We start from the raw sequence: 6,856 nt of genomic DNA on the forward strand, positions 1-6,856 counted from the left end.
TAATAACCTGTAAGACCGAGAAATCCCCGCAGCTACTTAATATTTTTTGGCGTCGGCCAAGCTGACATTGACTCAATCTTCTTAGGATCTGCTTTGAGCACACCATCCATAATAACATGTCCTAAATAATCAACGGAGTTGCTGCAGAAGGAACATTTTTTAGAGTTTTACGAAGAATTTATGTAAAGCCAAAATTGATAAAACCTCTGAAAGATGGAAAGCGTGCTCCTCCAAAGTTGCACTATAAACAAGGATGTCGTCAGAAAAGACAATCACATATTTCCGCAAGAATTGCTTGAAAATAATATTCATTGTTGCTTGGAACGTTGAAGGCGCATTTGTCAAGCCAAACGGCATCACCAAGAACTCATAATGACCCTCGTGAGTACAAAAGGACATCTTGAAAACGTCGTTGTGATGCATCCGGATTTGGTGGTACCCCGATTGAAGATCTAGCTTTGTGAAAAAACGTGCCATCTCTAACTCATCAAATAATTCATCGGCGGTAGGAATGGGGAAATGATCCGGAACGGTGGCTGTGTTTAGAGCTCTGTAGTCAACACAGAATCTAAAAGTGCCATCTTCCTTGTGAACCAAAAGGACAGGAGATGAAAACGAGCTCTGACTGTGGCGAATAATACCTTGATCCAATATTTGTTGCACTTGATGCTTGATCTCATTCTTTTGAAATACGGATATCTGTACGGACGGACATTGACCGGTTTCGTGTTGGGTAGGAGATGTATACGGTGGTCAAATTGTCGAGGTGGTGGTAAGCCTGCAGGTAACTGAAAGACTTCGCAATGAGACTGCAAAACATTGCTGATTAAAGCAGGCAGATCAGTTGGAAAACAGATATCTTTGCTGCTCTGCGACGACGTGGTGTCGTCGGTCAATGAGAATAGTTCATAAATATCATTGTCACATGGCTGGCTTAAAATCGTGGACATTGGATTGAGAGAGATCCGACGCGGTCTCGGATAGTCTACCTTTAAGCATATATGAACATATCCTCTAAGAAATTCCATAGTGCGTTTAACATAGTCATGAGTGACCCGTCCCAATGATTCCAACCAAGTCATGCCCAATATAATATCCGGTCCGTGGATAGGCAAAATATACAGGTCAATAAGAAAAAGAACATCCTGTATCTTCAACTCAGTCACGTGAGTGACGTGGGATCAGAGAAGTGAAGCCCCATTTCCAATGTACACTCGAAATGGTGAAATGGATGTTAAAGGAAGGCTGAGTTGTTCGGTAATCCGAGGGTGTATAAAGTCATGAGAGCTTCCTGTATCTACTAACACCCGTACCGTAGTACTTCTGATGTAGCCAATGAGACTAATGGATTTAGACCGTACCAAGCCGTCGATGGAATGGACGTGAGAAATATCATCTGTGATCAAGCCAGGCTCATCTTGATCCACATCTGTAGGAGGGTCTATTTCTTGAATATCATCCGTTCCCATATAAGCCAAAAAATTGCATTTACACGAATGACCGGGAGCCCATCATTCATCACAATACCAACAAAGGCCTTTTTTGGATATATCCGCCTTCTCTTCACGTGACAGACGAATGACAAGCAATTTAGAATGATCCGGGCCCGATTTTGGTGAATACCCCGATTTGCCTTGATGAAGTCCGGCAGACTGTGGAGGACCTTGAGTAGATGATGATCCAGTATTGAAACGCAAATCTCTAAATTGCCATGGTCGACGTTGAAGACCAGAAGAATGTGTCAACCGATCGTCATTGCAGGCTGATAATTCCTGTGCCAATGCAAAACCCGAAGCAAGTGTAGGCGGACGATGCAACTTTACTAGTCGTTGGGTCGGTTGCTTTAAGCCAGCTATATAAATTGGCAATAGGGTTGACTCCGGTACACCAGAAATCCTATTCAATAATTTCTCAAATGCCGCTTGGTATTCGGCAACACTTCCCGTCTGGCAAAGTTTGGATAGAAGGCCAATATAACTCTCATAGCAATGGGGATCAAAACGTTGACGGACGTCCTCTAAAAAATCATGCCAGGTAACAAACATATTGTGAGCACGATAGTTAAATATCCAGTCAGCAGCCGGAGGGTATAACATCATGACAACGTAATGTAGTCGTGGCACATCGGGCATCTGCACATGATCAAAATAATATTGAACACGTGCTATCCAGTTTGCTGCATCGGAACCGTCAAAACGCAGTGGATCCATTCGGACACGAGGTGTGAAATCAAATCCCTGTACGTTCTGTGGTCGAATGGGTGGCAGATCCCAACAAGATGGTTAGCGTCCCGAAGGCTGGTCATAAAGAGGTGGTCCAAACGAGGGGTTCAGATCCGGCAAATCCCAACTAGTGTGATGGCGAAGAGAACCTGGTGTAGATTGTGGAAGAGTAGCAGTTGAATTCCACCCAGAGTGGGGATGGTTTCCACCGTAATTGGGATGTGGGCGGTTACTGGTGGAGTATGGTAGTGGCGGTTGAGTGTGGGAGTCAGTATTGATGTTAGAAAAACGGTTTGGAATCATATCTGAGTGGGCAGTTGGGCGTATAGGATGTCGGTTACTTGAAAAACCGTAAGGTTGTGGAAACCAGAAACTGAAGCATTGTCTGGTAAAGGCATCTGATCGGAATGTCTGAACCGCGCTAATCTGTATGGTGAGTCAGGATCGGGCAATGCCGACGGACGATTGATCTCGATGCGACGATCGGTGTTATCCATTCGAGCTTCTAATTGTCGAATAGTGGAGAGAATTATGTTCATCGTGACAGCGTTAGAACCTGAAGATTGACCTTCTTCAAATGAAGAAACTGGTGGAGGACGCCTTATTTCCGGTGGTTGTGGCATTCCCACCTGTTCGATGTGGCCAACTCCTGAATTCGGCTGAGACATAGGAATCAATGAAAGCACCAAAATGATACAGACCAAACAGGATAGCTCATCCCAAAAGACTAGCCTGTTAGGAGAGAGAGTTCATTTAGTCTATATACCTCACATCAGTTATTCTCACAACTGATGTGGGAATTGAGTCCGTAACATAGACACCCGTAATACTGCCGATTCAGAGAATGGTGATGGAACGGCGCCGGCCATTTATTTCGTTCCAGGTTTGGTTTAATTTACCCCTCTCCGAGATTTCCTCCGCACCATTGTATTGTAGATTTGGTTGTTTAATTGGTATTCAAATCTTGAGTTTTAACAGTATGTTTCTTCAATTTGATCAAGTTGTCTGGTAATTTCATGTTTAATCTTTGGCAAATGTTGATGGCAATTCCATATTTCCATGGCCACCAATGGGTTTAAAAAATTTCTTACAAAAACTTGCAATTGAGTTGCGACATTAGACACTGATTCCACCGAATCTCCAGTACACCAAGTTTCGGCAAACAAATTTATTCCATCTGACTGAATTAAAATACGAATTAGGGCAGAAGGGCAAATGGTGTCATTTGGTGAAAATTAAGAGGGTAAATTCTTCAATTCTAGTTGATAATGTGTTATATACAACAAACCAAACTATGTATATATAGCACCAAGAAAAGCTATGTGACAAGCCAAACTCTTGTCTACTAAATGACCACCCAAGAAAAGCTATTCAATTTTAAGCTCAAAACATTTTCTTGAGGAATGCTCAAAACGGACCCAATGATGTTTACTTCATTTACAGCTGAGTAATACAATAATTAATCAAATAAAAAACAAACATTTACCTGGACTTAATAAGAGAATACTTTAATTAAATATCAATATCAATAAAATAAGTAAGCGCATATCTAACTGAGACATATTTGAAGACACATCAACACCTATGACAATAATATTGTTCTCCCACACTTTGCAGGTATGAGGGCTCCTTTTACTTGGAAATGTACAGTGGCGGACACAGGTGGAAGAGGTGAGGGGTAGGGGTGAGCAAAAAAACGGGAAACCGAATATCCGAACCGAACCAAACTGAAATTTTGAAATTCGGTTCGGTTTTAAAAATAAAAAAAATTCGGTTTTTCGGTTCGGTTCGGGCGAAGAAAAAACGGAAAAACCGAAAAACCGAATTATATATATATTCTATTAATTTAATATATTATATTATATATAATATATATTCTTTTAATATATTCTACTATATAATATATATTATATGTATTATTAATTTTATATTATATATAAATATTCTATTAGTATATATAAAATAAAATAAAATACACATATATAAATATATATTTATATTATATTTATTTTTTTCAGGTTTTTCGGTTTTTTTTTCAGATTTTCGGTTTTGTTCGGGTTTTTCGGTTTTTTAAGTTCGGTTTTTGGTTTTTCGATTTCGGTTTTTTCGATTTTTCGGGTTCGGTTTGGATTTTGAACTAAATTCGGTTTTTCGGTTTTGGCAAAAAACCGAACCGAAACCCGAATGCACACCCCTAGTGCCCCTCCTAAACCTTATTTTTAATAAATTTCTATGATTAAAATTTTCAAATTTTTTACAAACTATCTTCAGTCCTTCCCAAGTTAATATATTTGGGGTTTAATGGGAAAGAGATTTAATGGGAGGAGGGGCTGACAAAATAAATTTACAAAGAAAACTTCGGCAATGGTCGCCCCATTGAATTGGGATGAGGAAGAAGATGAACATAAATGAACAAAATAATAATAGTCGAAAAATCAATCCCTACTCCCTAGTTAAATGGTGGCACGTAGGCATGCACACGATTCAAAAACCGCCGATTCCTAATAATAGTTAAAAAATCAATCCCTACTCCCTACTTAAATGGTGGCACGTAGGCATGCACACAGTTCAAAAACCACCGGTTCCGGTTTGGAACCAGCAGTTCACAGTTCAAAATTTCATTGAACCTGAACCAGCCCGCCAAGGTTCTAGGCGGTTCCGGTTCCAAAAAACCGGCAGTTCATGGGGCGGTTCATAACCGCCGGTTCCGGGCCGGTTCGGCGATTCAATTTTTTTTCTTTTCATTTTAGTCTTTATTTGACCGAGACTACAAGTCACAACTTATAATGTTGGACTTGAGCCTTTGAGTTGAAAGATAGTGTATTGGATGATTATCTTTTATAGCTACATGTTCTTGGATGTGTTGCTCTTTCTTTCAATATGGGATAAAAGTCATTATTTGTAACTACATGGTAGATTTCCATCATCTTTGTTTATATCTTGACTATTTTTTATTATTATAATTATAATTTAACAACAAATATTATTACATAAAGTATTATTCTTTAATCCTTTATAATTATCGATTTGTTTGTGTGTAAGTTTATGTAGTATATGTTAACTAATAAATACCATTATACACATTAAGAGAATAATTATTACAAATTGTATTAATATAGCGATAACTATTATATGAATGATTATTTATCTATATACAAATCATATTACTCAGTAATTGTTTATTCTTATCAATCAAGAATATATATTCACAAATAATAATTTTATTTATATAAATTATACTACATCTATTAGAATAATAAATATTATACAAAATTATACTATTAGTCTACTACTTATATATAAATATATAAACTATATTATATCGCTATACAAATCATTCTTTAGTTATTTATTTTTATCATTATGATACAAATTATATTAATTGTTGTTCTTTTCACATTTTAATCAATATATTGAGAAAAATTAGCAACATGCATACATTTAAATCCAATTATTTGAACACGTCCACATTCTATAAATATACAAATTATGAGAAACATGCAACATTCAAATTTAATTAAACTATTCAAACTAAACTATTCTAGTTGATACTATTATTATCTATAAATTTGTCTTAGAAAAAAAATCATACAAAAACAAAGATAATGTTAGCGAATAATAAAATGTAGTATAAAATAAAGAAAAGTAGAAAACAAAAGAAAGTTTTGTATCCCACATTGGAAAAAGATGAATGAATAATCTAAACATATAGTTATAAAAGAAAATACTTTAACATATTTTGTCTCATATTGAAAGTAAAACACAAAATATTCAAGGATGTCTCTATAAAAGTGTAACAACCAAGAATGATTTCTTAGAATTATTAAAAGTGAGCACATTTAAATACAAATATTATTTGAACACATCCACATTATATAAATATACAAATTATGAGCAACATGCAACATTCAAATTTAATTAAACTATTCTATTTGATGCTATTATTATCTCTATATTTGTCTTAGAAAAAGAATCATGACAAAAATAAAGATAAAATTAGTGAATAATAAAATATAGTAAAAAAATAAAGAAAAGTAGAAGACAAGAGAAAGTTTTGTATCCCACATTGAAAAAAGATGAATGAATGAACTAAACATGTAGTTATAAGAGAAAATACTTCAACATATTTGTCCTCCATTGAAAGTGAAACACTAAATATTCAAGGATGTTTTTATAAAATAGAAATAACCAAGAATTATTTTTAGAATTCAGAGGCCCAACAAATAAATATGGGCTATTATGAAATTCTTGTATTTATTTATTTATTTGTGAAAATTGATTGATTTTTAAATATAAAAATTAATTTTTATAAATAATAAATAATAAATATTTTAAAAAAAATCATTTGCACCGCCGGTTCCGGTTCTTGAAATTCTTGAATTTGAACCGGCCCGCATGAACCGCCGAATCGTCTGTCGGTTCAGAACCGCCGCGCCGGTTCCGATTTGTAAACCGGCGGTTCGGCTCGGTTTGTGCATGTCTAGTGGCACGTTTTTGCAGTATATATATTACGGAGTACTATGAAAAACGTAACTATACACAGTACATTCTAAAGTTATCAAAACAATTTTTAAAATGTTTCCTAGACACTAATGCTTGTTATTCAAATGAGAATTATAACTTCAATTGGAGAG

This window comes from Salvia splendens, chromosome 20 (genome assembly GCF_004379255.2).
Source record: "Salvia splendens isolate huo1 chromosome 20, SspV2, whole genome shotgun sequence".
Classification (NCBI taxonomy): Eukaryota; Viridiplantae; Streptophyta; class Magnoliopsida; order Lamiales; family Lamiaceae; genus Salvia; species Salvia splendens.